This window comes from Rhinoraja longicauda, chromosome 26 (assembly GCF_053455715.1).
Source record: "Rhinoraja longicauda isolate Sanriku21f chromosome 26, sRhiLon1.1, whole genome shotgun sequence".
In the NCBI taxonomy this organism is placed as follows: domain Eukaryota; kingdom Metazoa; phylum Chordata; class Chondrichthyes; order Rajiformes; family Arhynchobatidae; genus Rhinoraja; species Rhinoraja longicauda.
The window spans coordinates 7,406,708-7,419,625 of record NC_135978.1 but is presented as its reverse complement, the minus strand read 5'-3'; positions in this window follow the sequence as shown (position 1 = coordinate 7,419,625).

The window sequence follows — 12,918 nt, the reverse complement described above, 5'->3', positions numbered from 1 at the left end:
CAAGGAACTGCAGATGTTGGGGGGAAAAAAGTGCTGAGGGAGCTTGGCAGGTCAGGTAGCATCTGTAAATGAATGAACAGGTTACATTTCAGGTGGGGATCCTTCTGAAGAAGTTCCGAGTCAGAACATTCCCTGTCAATTCCCTCCATTTTGTGTTTTGTATTAGAAATTGTAGTCTGCAGCATCAGTGGATATCACACAAATGTAAGCAGTGTGACAAAGCTAGATGGCAGTGCGAGCTATGATAGGCCTCGGAAAACACAGGAAGGCCAAGGATGTGGCAGAATGGACATAATATGTAAAATGTACCGCCATTCCCTTAGAAATGAAAAGAAAAAGGCTGAGATATTTTGCAATGGTGAGAAATTATCAGTGTTCAGAGGGCCTGGTGTCTTTGTATAGAGATTTCTAAAAGATAACACTCCAAGGAACTGCAGATGCTGGTTTACAAAAATGGACAAAAAGTATTGGATTAACTCAGCGGGTCAGGCAGCATCTCTGATGAACAGGATAGACGATGTTTCGGGTCGGGACCCTTGATATGTTGCTCTTTATGGCAAAAGGGTCTATAAACAAGATTAAAAATGCCTGGCTCCAACTTTATAGTGTTGGTGAGACCACACAATATTGTGTGCAGATCTATTTTCCCCAGAGTATTGAATCATTATGTCTCCCAAAATCTTAAAATATTCAAAATTGCATCACAGAAACTTCATCATAAATTCCTTTAATCAACCATTGTGGATTATTGGGTGTGTGTGATGCGATTGATTTCAGTTCATGATTTAATCACACCTCAATAAGATCATCCCACAGCCTCCTGCACTCCGAAAAACAAAGTCCTCCCCTGCCCAAACTCTCCTTATAGCTCAGGCCCTCAAGTCCTGGCAACATCCTCACAAATCTCAATTTCATTGGCCTGTTTCAGTACATATGACAATTAAACACACTTAACTCTCTTGATTCTGTGTCTGTACCATTCCATCTCTAGTCCTACAAGGATTGATCATTGGTCACCTCTCAATCTGTGCCCTCTACTGAGAACACATATCCCACATTGGTGGAGAAGGTGGGCTGGCAATTAGAGACTATCAGCAAAAGTAATAAAACTTTATGATATCAAGTGGCCACGTGAAGGCATTGATAGGGTGAATCTGAGATCTCAATTACATGTGACAAGTCTGAACTGCATACTCAAGCACAATAGGGGGAAAGAACAGCAAAATCAAGCTCAGAAAAAAGAACGTCCAGTAATTGTCAGTCGTATTACAAAATGGCAGATCGGTCCACGATCTGGAAAACTCAGCGATTTCTACAAGACATAATACTCGTGGGCAGCACGGTGGCACAGAGTTGCTGCCTTACTGCGCTTACAGACACCCGGGTTCGATCCCGACTACAGGTGCTGTTGTACGGAGTTTGTACGTTCTCGCTGTGACCATGTGGGTTTTCTCCAAGATCTTATGACCATATGCCCTTAGGTTTCCTCCCACACTCCAAAGGTTTGTAGGTTAATTGGCTTGGTTTAAATGTAATTTGGCCCAAGTGTGTGTAAGATAGTGTTAATGTGCGAGGATCGCTGGATGATGCTGACTCGGGCCGAAGGGTCTGTTTATGCGCTGTATCTCTAAACCAAACTCAATCAAACTAAAATACATCCTCAATTCATACATCTACGCTAATCCCATTTGCCTGCATTAATTCCATATCCATATCCATCTGTTCCTTGTTCATTCACGATCTTGTCCAGGTACCTATTAAATGATGTTCCTGCCTCAACACCTCATCTGGCAACTCATTCCAGATACCAGCCACTCTTTGTGTGAAATATTTTCACGACAGATTACCTTTAAACCTTCTTCTCAATGTAAACTTAATTTACAGTGGTTTTAGATACTGGTTTAATGGGAAACATTCCCTTGCACAGGGGAAAACACAAAGCGCTGGAGTAACTCAGCAGGTCAGGCAGCTTTCCTGGAGAACATGGATAGGTGATGTTTTGGAGTGGGGCCCTTCTTCAGACCTGATTGTAGGAAAGACACAAGATGCTGGATAACTCAGCGGGTCAGGCAGCTTCTCAGCAGTGTAAGATTTGAGAAGTTTTCCCTCATTCTGCAAGCAACACCTAACCAAAGAGCTGCAGTTTGGACATTTTAAACGGAAGACTGGGGCTGATAGCGGAGAAAGGCTGCGGTCAGTTTACCAAGGGATGTCACAATCCGTGGGTCCTAAGATGGCCGCAGGACCTCGTGACCAGCCACAAAAGCAAAAACCCCACAGCCCAGTCTCTAGGTTTCTGCAAAGCCACGGCCAGAACAATGGATGGGTATTGGCCATGCAGAAACCTGCGAAACCAGGTCGAAGTCCAGACACTGGGGCGCTGACATCAGCATACTCACAATGCCCCAAGCCGACCTACACAGTTAATCTCGTTAAGGGGGCACAATAACCCATAGAAAATTACCTGGTAGGTGATGGGAAACCAGTTAAACCCATCACCTCGCAACGAAATACCAATTAACACCGTCTGGCCATCCCCGGTACCCCCGGACATAAGCGCAGATCAGAGAGAAAACTCAATACATATCTTTTAAACAAAGAGATCCCGAGATCTGGAGGGAGATAGGACGGGTCAGAATAGTATAACTGGCCACGATTTTTGGGTTTTAAACTGATGCAAGAGAGAGAGGAACAGGCACGCAACTCAAGAAGAAATACTGCAAGTCAAACTGCAAGGAACGCAAGCCAGGAGGAAGACGAAAAGGACAGGCAACGACTGGCCAGGAACGCAAGAAATGGAAGGAAGAAACTCAGGGGACAAGCACGACCCTCACGGAAAGCAGCGGAGAAGCAGCACGAACAGCCAGTAACCCCAGTAATAGACCCATGGTGAGCATGTACCCCGATCCTGCACATCCTGGACATAGTTTAGTGTAGAGGGGAGGGTGGTTTGAATAAACGTGGGTGTGTAAATGAATATGTGTTGGTCAAGTTTGCGATGTGTCGTACGTTCCCCATCTTAATAAGAATATCCCCATCAAGAATATGTCTAGTAGAACTGTGTCTAAGTATTCGTGTAGTGATGCATATGTCTGATAGAACTGTGTATAAGTATTCATGGACAATAGTCCCAAGCGCTCAATAAAAGCCTTTTCCATTTAAACCCTGGTCTTCAAATCTGGTCTGGTTGAATTTTTCTGCACTAATAAACGCTCCTGCATCTAAGTCCAGTGTCTAGAACCGTAGGGGGTGAGTGGGTCGAACCACTCACGGGGAACCAGTGTGCGCGGCCTGGTCAAGGGATCAGAGCAAGGCACGGGGACCTTAGGTCGGGCGAAAGCTCGGCGCATTAACCCCTTACAGATAATGGCGACCACGAAGGGACACTGGCAGCAGGACGATAGTGTACCAGAAAAGGATTTTAAAACTAGGGATGTAATGGACGAGCGCATTGCGGACTATATTTTTAACAAGGTGAATATCACCAAACAATGGATGTGTGGTTTGTTAGAGGACAAGCGCCCACTGGATGCAGCGATCTGGTGGACGGCCAGTAAAGCCCACAAGAAATCTGTAGAAAGGGCGGTCTGGCTGACCTGCTATAAAAAGCAGGTCCAGCTTATGGACCGCGTGGTTGTGGCACAGGCAGCCCAGATCATGGACCTTCAGGAGGAGGTAGAGGAGAAGGCTGCGGGTGGGAACCAATTGATTGAGGCTCTGGACTCTTTAAACAAGGAGCGCCGGGTCGTGACCAACCGCCACGAGGCTAGGGTAGAACTCATGGAGTGTCAGGCTACTGAGGCTATGCTCAGTGAGGGCAGGCTCAGGGAACAGTGCGCTTCCCTGAGCCGCCAACTGGAGACCCAGGAAGAGAACATTAAGGGAGTTAGGACAGCATATAAGATGGTTTTGGAGGACAGGTCGGAAGGGGCCGACCACGGGGCCTGCCTGCAGGAGATAGAGGGTCTGCGGAGTGCTTTAAATAAAGCAAGCGGGCTGGTCTATCTAATGAACCCCCCAGTGAGCCAGTCGCTGGCGGTTGCGAAGGTCCTGGTTCCGGTCCCCAGAAAGACCGTGGTGGCTTCGTCCCCCGACTCCACAATTCCCCTAGCTACGAGGCATCCTGGGAAAGTGGTAGTGTAGGGGAGAGAGAGAGAGGGGAGCTCCCGGTCGAGGACTCGGCACCGGCGCCCATGTGCCCGGTCCTGGAAACCAGACGGGGACCCACCGCGCCGAATGGGGACGCCGGACCCATTCAAAGCGAGATCATGGTGCCCCACAGCTCCCAGCAGTTAAGAGCTATGATCGGGCATGTAATGAAATTGTCCGAATCAGGGGACCCTTCGCTGCATTTTAGGGAGATCGAGCAAACCGCCGCAATCAACGGTTGCAACGAGGGAGAACGGGCAAAAATGTTGCTGTTCTCCCTGGACAGCTCGATCCTCCAATGCCTCTCAGATGAGAGTAAAAGAGGGACCAGGACCTACGATCTCCTACGGGACGAGGTCCTGGAGGTCTTGGGGATGGGCGATGAGGGTCCATTTGCCCGATTGGGGAAGACCCTCCAGATGGAGGGAGAACCCCCAAAGGTTTTCGCGGCGCGACTGTGGTCAGTATATCAGAGCAGCTGCCCGCACGTCCCCGCGCGGGATGTCCTGGTCGGGAATGGGAGAGCCCAGTGGCTCCGATGTTTGGTATCAAACAGCGTGGCGGCCGTCAGCGAACAGGCGAAAGCCTGGTTTGATCCCACAAATAGTACAGAGAAGGCGGTTTTGGATCGTTTCACGGTAGGGTATAGGAACCCGGGGCACGTCTACCCGACTCGTAAAAGGGAAGGTGCACGTGGCGGAGGCTACTGCACCGGCCCAAAAGGAGTGGCGACAGGAGGGTAACCCTACCGCACAGTCCAAGTGTTTCAGGTACGGTAAGGTGGGGCACTGGCGGAAGGATTGCAGGGCCCACACCAAGGAAGATAGGGTTGGCACCACCCTGCGCGCCGATGTCCCAGTTAAGCCCGAGATCATCGAAACGATGATCGAGGTGATGCGTTCCCTCATGGCCGCACAGGGGAAGGTGGCAGTCGCTACTGGCTCCCTGGGTGCGGAGGGGGCACTGGACATTCCCCAATGACATCAGCCCGCGCAGCCCGCCTATGTGTCCTCTCCGCTACGATGCGTGGAAGAGGCCGCTTGTGGAGATGGTAGTGGAGAGGCAAAGGGGCAATTACCTGTTGGACACGGGGGCTTCATGCACCGTGGTCCACACAGAGGAACCCTTTGACTCTCCCCTGTCCACGGGGGTCCCTTTCGCACTGGTGGGGTTCACAGGGAAGGAACAGGCTGGCGCGCATTCCATCCCGCTGTCCATTCATTTGGGAGCACTCCATACCACATGGGAGTGTATCCTGATGAAATGGACAGCAGGGGGTGGGAAGGGGATTAGGGGAAAAGAGGGGAAAGGGACTCTGTGCACCATGAAGCCGCCCGAGGGTTACGACCTCGAGCGCATGGTGGCGGAGGTCCCGGCCGAACTGCAAGAGTGTGTGGGGAACAACCTGAACGCGTTTGCGACCCACAAACATGATTGTAGTAGGGTAGGTAGTTATAAACCTGGAGCACAGGGGTCAACCACAGGGGCCAGCCCTGTGAGTGGGGACTCACAGCCAAGGATGAGGCAGGTCACGCAGACAGGCAAGGTTGCCTGCGTGAGGGGGGAGGACATTCTCCAGGAATGGAGGGTCTCCCGTTTTGGGTGGGATTCAGACGAGGAAGAGCCTGATCAGCTCGACCAGGGGCTGGATCCCATTACGGAGGAAGAGGAGTCGGAGGGGGACGACAGTAACGTCCCCGACTCAAGCACCAGGAAGGCGGGGGTAGCGGGCGGAGGCTCACCACCTGTAGGTACAGGCTGGGTGAGGCCGGATGCCGCGGGAATACCCAGCACCAAGGGGGCAGAGCTGGATGAGGAGCGGCCAGGGTCGGCAGCTGGGGGGGTTACCCGAGCTGCGACACGGCAGGAACCGGTCCTCAGCCAGGCTGTCCAGGGGCAGTGCCTAAGGTGACTCCCCGTAGGTCGAGCAGGGAACCCCAACCTAGAAAGTTTTGGCCAGAGGTCAATCACGCCCCGAGGTACGGGAGCCAAGTGAGGAGGAGGGAGCTTACGTTTCAGCGGAGGCTTAGCCCCCGCCAGGCAGCGACAGGCTGCGGAGGATCAAAGGTGGGAGACAGCGCGGTGCAGCCGCAGGAGACGACCCGCTGCAGCCCTGACAGGGATTAGCTGAGCCGCCCTGGGAAGGCGGCGCTGTATTATATTTTAGAATCGATAAGGATAAGTATTTTAGATACGGGTAAGTAATTTAGATAAGGATAAAGTAAGATAGATAAGGATAAGTAATATAGGTAAGTTTGTGGGGATAGTTTTTAGATAAAGTTGATGCGTCCAGGATGTGTGGGTGTGGGGTGCAGGCTGGGGATCAAGAGACCCGCCCGCAGGGGCATTAACAAAGCCAAGCGCTCCCCAAGAGGCTGGCTATACCATATTTTATCTGTTTTCTGGAGTGGAAGGAGGCACTCGTATGGTGGATCGTTGCCACGGCGATCGGATGTGGGTGGGCCTATTGGGGCCGCACCAAGGACATCATCGTCTACGGCTGCTCCGGGGACACGGCTCCCATCGCGACCGACGGGACTGGAAGGAGAGAAGCGGAAGAGACCGCAGTTCACTTCCATGAAGGCCGGTGGCTGGGGTGGCTGGGATCGAACTCTTCAGAATATTCCAGCGCCTCAGGCTTTGCTTATCGGGACACTTCGTTATTGTGCCCGAGAGTCAAGATCGTCGCCCAAAGAGTAAGCGCCACCGTTGGCAAAAGGATCTGCCTGGTATGCACGGGGAAGGTCCCCGCAAGCAGGCAGTGGTGGCTGAGGAAAACGAGCAGGACAATGGCCAACTCCACTGTTGAGTGGGAGAGACTTGACCACGACACTCACAGGACTATTTCTGGGACTAAAGAACAGTTGAGTGTGTGTTGGGACAAATGGTAGGAACCGGATGAGGGGATCTATATGTGTATGTGGGGTTCGAGGTATCGCTGACGTGCGGGTGGGCGAGCAGAACCCAGCCGCAAGCTGCTAGGAGGATGGGCCCCCTCCGCACCGAGTGAACTGTGTTTTGCATTGTCCTTTTTCAAAATTGTATAAAGAATGATTGTGTTGAAGGAATGTAAAAAAATGTATCGTTTTGCTGTTGTGTTTTCATGTCCTACATTAAAGCTGACACCAGTAGGAGGATGGCGGAGGCATCAGCCTGGGACAAGGTGTAGGTGTATATGTCTGACATGAAAATGTACATACTTGTAATATCGTTTTGCCCGGGACACGGGCAGTAAAGGTCAGCCTAGAAGATGGGGACTGTACGTTCGCAATGGAACACTAGTTAGTTAAAACCTCAGGGGTCTGGATGTGGAGAATCGGGAAAACATTGCTCAACCACATTATTTAATTGATTCGATAAACTGGGGTTATGCAAATCAACAGGAGGGACTGTAAGATTTGAGAAGTTTTCCCTCATTCTGCAAGCAACACCTAACCAAAGAGCTGCAGTTTGGACATTTTAAACGGGAGACTGGGGCTGATAGCGGAGAAAGGCTGCGGTCAGTTTACCAAGGGATGTCACAATCCGTGGGTCCTAAGATGGCCGCAGGACCTCGTGACCAGCCACAAAAGCAAAAACCCCACAGCCCAGTCTCTAGGTTTCTGCAAAGCCACGGCCAGAACAATGGATGGGTATTGGCCATGCAGAAACCTGCGAAACCAGGTCGAAGTCCAGACACTGGGGCGCTGACATCAGCATACTCACAATGCCCAAAGCCGACCTACACAGTTAATCTCGTTAAGGGGGCACAATAGCCCATAGAAAACTACCTGGTAGGTGATGGGAAACCAGTTAAACCCATCACCTCGCAACGAAATACCAATTAACACCGTCTGGCCATCCCCGGTACCCCCCCGGACATAAGCGCAGATCAGAGAGAAAACTCAATACATATCTTTTAAACAAAGAGATCCCGAGATCTGGCGGGAGATAGGACGGGTCAGAATAGTATAACTGGCCACGATTTTTGGGTTTTAAACTGATGCAAGAGAGAGAGGAACAGGCATGTGTCGTACGTTCCCCATCTTAATCTGGGTAAATGTATGTAAAGGTATGTAAATTTGGAAGTAAATGCCTGTATTGAATGTGTAACCTCCGGAAATGTCGGATGGGTTTGTTTAAAAAATATGTTTTGTAAATGATATTTATTACTTGAATAAAGTATTTTTTGATATAAAAAAAGTTCTCCATCTTAATAAGAATATCCCCATCAAGAATATGTCTAGTGGAACTGTGTCTAAGTATTCGTGTAGTGATGCATATGTCGTTTAGAACTGTGTCTAAGTATTCGTGTAGTTATGCATATGTCTGATAGAAATGTGTATAAGTATTCATGGACAATAGTCCCAAGCGCTCAATAAAAGCCTTTTCCATTTAAACCCTGGTCTTCAAATCTGGTCTGGTTGAATTTTTCTGCACTATAAACGCTCCTGCATCTAAGTCCAGTGTCTAGAACCGTAGGGGGTGAGTGGGTCGAACCACTCACGGGGAACCAGTGTGCGCGGCCTGGTCAAGGGATCAGAGCAAGGCACGGGGACCTTAGGTCGGGCGAAAGCTCGGCGCAGAAACCCCTTACAGCAGGACGTAGATGGGTGGCATTTTGAGTCCGGATCCTTTGAAATGCCACCTATCCACGTTCTCCAGAATGCTGCCTGACCCGCTGAGTTACTCCAGCACTGTGCCTTTCCTTGGCCTCTGCAGTTATTTGCTTCTACATTCAGACTGATTGTAGTAGGGTTGAGAAAGCTGGAGGAGAGGAAGGGTAAAGCCTGGAGAGTGATAGGTGGATACAGTTGGGGAGGATGAACGTTAATTCAGCAAACTCCTCCACAGATGCTGCCTGGACCTCTGAGTTATAAGCGAGTTTGGTATCCCGACTGCCCAGGTCATAGGTCACTCGTGCTAAGCAGTCTCGCCGGCTGAGCAGCTGCGTGTATACAGACCTGACCTGCGTTTCATCCGCGTTTTCCAGTTTTGCTTCTTCGAGGTAAAAGCAAAACTGCTTTCAAAACTATTGACCAGGTGTATTTATGGTTAGTTTGTACAAAACTATGTAGGCAGAAACTTGCCGAAACAATTAAAAAGAAAAATAACAAAAATCTAGATGAGATATATTCTGCATGTTTGTGGTATCATCACACATACTGTTCCATTAGCAAATTTGCAGATGATACTAAGCTGGGGGGTAGTGTGAATTGTGAGGAAGATGCAATAAGGCTGCAGGGTGACTTGGACAGGTTGTGTGAGTGGGCGGATACATGGCAGATGCAGTTTAATGTAGATAAGTGTGAGGTTATTCACTTTGGAAGTAAGAATAGAAAGGCAGATTATTATCTGAATGGTGTCAAGTTAGGAGGAGGGGGAGTTCAACGAGATCTGGGTGTCCTAGTGCATCAGTCAATGAAAGGAAGCATGCAGGTACAGCAGGCAGTGAAGAAAGCCAATGGAATGTTGGCCTTCATAACAAGAGGAGTTGAGTATAGGAGCAAAGAGGTCCTTCTACAGTTGTACCGGGCCCTGGTGAGACCGCACCTGGAGTACTGTGTGCAGTTTTGGTCTCCAAATTTGAGGAAGGATATTCTTGCTATGGAGGGCGTGCAGCGTAGGTTCACTAGGTTAATTCCCGGAATGGCGGGACTGTCGTATGTTGAAAGGCTGGAGCGATTGGGCTTGTATACACTGGAATTTAGAAGGATGAGGTGAGATCATTGAAACATATAAGATAATTAGGGGATTGGACACATTAGAGGCAGTATGGCGAGTCCGGAAACTTGTTGGTTGTAGAAGAAGTTTATTGCGGCAGCAATATTCGAATACAAAGGTTAACCAACAAGGTAAAGGACAACCATCAAAAACTCACTGTCTTCTTCGAAGACTTTCTGAACTGCTCTTTTCGGGCGCCAAAAGTGCACATGACATCGCTGTCCAATCAGCGATGTCGCTCTCTGGACCAATCCCCACGGTCGCGCCTACACGTGACCTTTCCGGGCAATCTGAGGGTTCGACGACCGGGACCACTCTTTATGGTCGCTACATGACCCCCCCCAGAACCCGAGGTACGGAACCTAGTAGGGAGCCGGATTTCGCGACCTGAACGAGTAAGGAGGGGAGCAGCCTGAACCACAGGAGCCTGGGATTCCGTGCTCGGTGGAACAGCCTGAGCGGGGGGTTCTGGACTGATCGGGACTGCTGGAGGCCGGCCTCTCCTAGGTGGTTGGCCGACCAGGACCGGTTGGTCCGGATCCAAGTGTGCAGGTTTCAGCCTGGACACCGAGACGAGCTCACTCCTGCCGCCCACGTCTAAGGTGAAGGTAGCCGTCCCCTTACGCAAAACCCGGAACGGCCCTTCGTAGACCTTCTGCAGCGGGGCACGATGGGAATCTTTTCGTAAAAACACAAACTCGCAGTCCTTCAGGGAAGGTGGTTCGTGTACCCTGGGACACCCATGACGTGAAGTCGGAACTGGGGCTAGGGAACCCACCCGTGCCCGGAGCGAAGCTAAAACTGATGGAACTGGAGGCGGCTGGTCGGGGGGGTCCGGAAGCAAATCTCCGGGTATCCTAAGTGGCGAGCCATATACTAGCTCCGCGGACGAAGTACCGAGATCTTGCTTAGGAGCAGTCCGGATGCCCAGAAGGACTCTGGGGAGTTGGTCCACCCAGTCCGGGCCTTCAAGCCTCGCACTGAGGGACGCTTTAAGTTGACGGTGGAACCTCTCTACAAGTCCATTTGCCTGGGGGTGGTATGCTGTAGTGTGTTGTAACCGGGAACCGTACAGCTCTGCGAGCGCGGCCCAGAGGGACGAAGTGAACTGCGGCCCCCTGTCAGTGGTAATAACTGCCGGGACCCCGAAACGTGCTACCCAATGGAGGGCCAAAGTCCTGGCACAAGAGGCTGCCGAGATATCAGACAATGGGAAAGCCTCTGGCCACCGGGTGAACCGATCCACCACCGTGAGGAGATGGGTGTAGCCCCGGGAGGAAGGCAAGGGCCCGACCAAATCCACGTGGATGTGGAAAAAACGAACTGCTGGGACCTCGAACTCCTGTACGGAGGGCTGGACATGGCGCTGGACTTTAGCGGTCTGGCAGGGAACGCAGGAACGTGCCCAACCCGCTACCTGTTTCCGTAGGCCATGCCAGACAAACCGAGCTGCTACTAAAGCAGAGGTGGAGCGGATGGACGGGTGCACCAGCCCGTGAATGGCATCGAAAACCCGGCGCTGAAGGGAGGGCGGTACTACCGGCCTGGGACGGGGAAGGGAAACATCACACCAGACTTTTGTGCCTTCCGACCCGCAGGCTACCTGAGCCAACTTCAATCCCGAAGTGGTGGACTGGTATGCCGAGGCGGTATCCGCTAGAAGCTGTGCCTCCGCAAGCTCCTGGGGATCCACCTCGCAGTCCACCGCCGAAATAGGGGAACAAGCAGGTCTAGACAGGGCGTCAGCAACAGCATTAAGCTTACCCGCGACATGACGGACATCGGTGGTAAATTTGGAGATGGCAGTCAGGTGCCGCTGCTGGTGGGCCGACCATGGGTCAGACAATTTGAAAAATGCAAAAGTTAATGGTTTATGGTCTGTAAAGGCCACAAATGGGCGGCCCTCAAGGAAGTACCTGAATTGACGAACAGCTAAATAGAGGGCCAGAAGCTCTCGGTCAAATGCGCTATACTTCAGCTCAGCCGAAATTAGTTGCCGGCTGAAAAACGCCAATGGCTGCCAACGGCCACCGACCTGCTGCTCCAAGACCCCACCCACCGCCGCATCAGAGGCGTCAACCGTCAGGGCCGTGGGGGCGGAGGGGCTCGGGTGGACCAACATGGTGGCGTCTGCCAAGGCTGCCTTAGCTGCTGTAAAAGCCGACTCTGCGGCCGGGGACCATATCAACTCTACCGGTTTTCCCGCAAGGCACTGGAAGAGCGGGCGCATGACCCGCACAACTGCCGGAACGAACCTATGGTAGAAGTTAACCATACCTACGAACTCCTGCAGCCCTTTTACTGTGGTGGGCCTGGGAAATGCCCGGATAGCCTCCACCTTCTCGGGCAAAGGGGTGGCGCCGGCAGGGGTGATTCTGTGCCCTAGAAAATCAAGAGAAGGGAGGCCGAATTGACACTTGGAGGGTTGGATAATGAGCCCGTGGTCTTGGAGCCGCTGGAACACAGTCCGCAAGTGGACCTGGTGTTCCTGCACTGAGGGGCTGGCGACCAGGATGTCGTCTAAATAAATAAACAAAAAGGGTAAACCCCGACCCACACGGTCCATCAGTCGTTGGAAAGCCTGTGCCGCGTTCTTTAAACCGAAAGGCATACGCAACCATTCGAACAACCCGAACGGAGTAATCGTGGCCGTTTTCTGTATGTCCTCCGGCCGCACCGGAATCTGGTGATATCCTCGCACCAAATCGATTTTGGAGAACACCACCGCCCCTTCCAGCCCAGACGAAAAGTCCTGCAGGTGCGGTATGGGGTAGCGATCAGCCGTGGTGACAGCATTGAGACGCCGATAATCGCCACATGGTCTCCACCCCCCAGATGCTTTGGAGACCATATGCAACGGCGAGGCCCAAGTGCTGTCGGACTGACGGACAATGCCCATTTCCTCCATCTTCCTAAATTCCGCCCGTGCCACCACCAGTTTGTCTGGCGGTAGTCTCCTGGCCCGAGCGAAAACGGGAGGGCCCTCGGTGCGGATGTGATGGACCACGCCGTGCTTGGCCGAAGGCGTGTCAAAACGTTGGATGAGCAGCTCTGGAAACTCCGCCA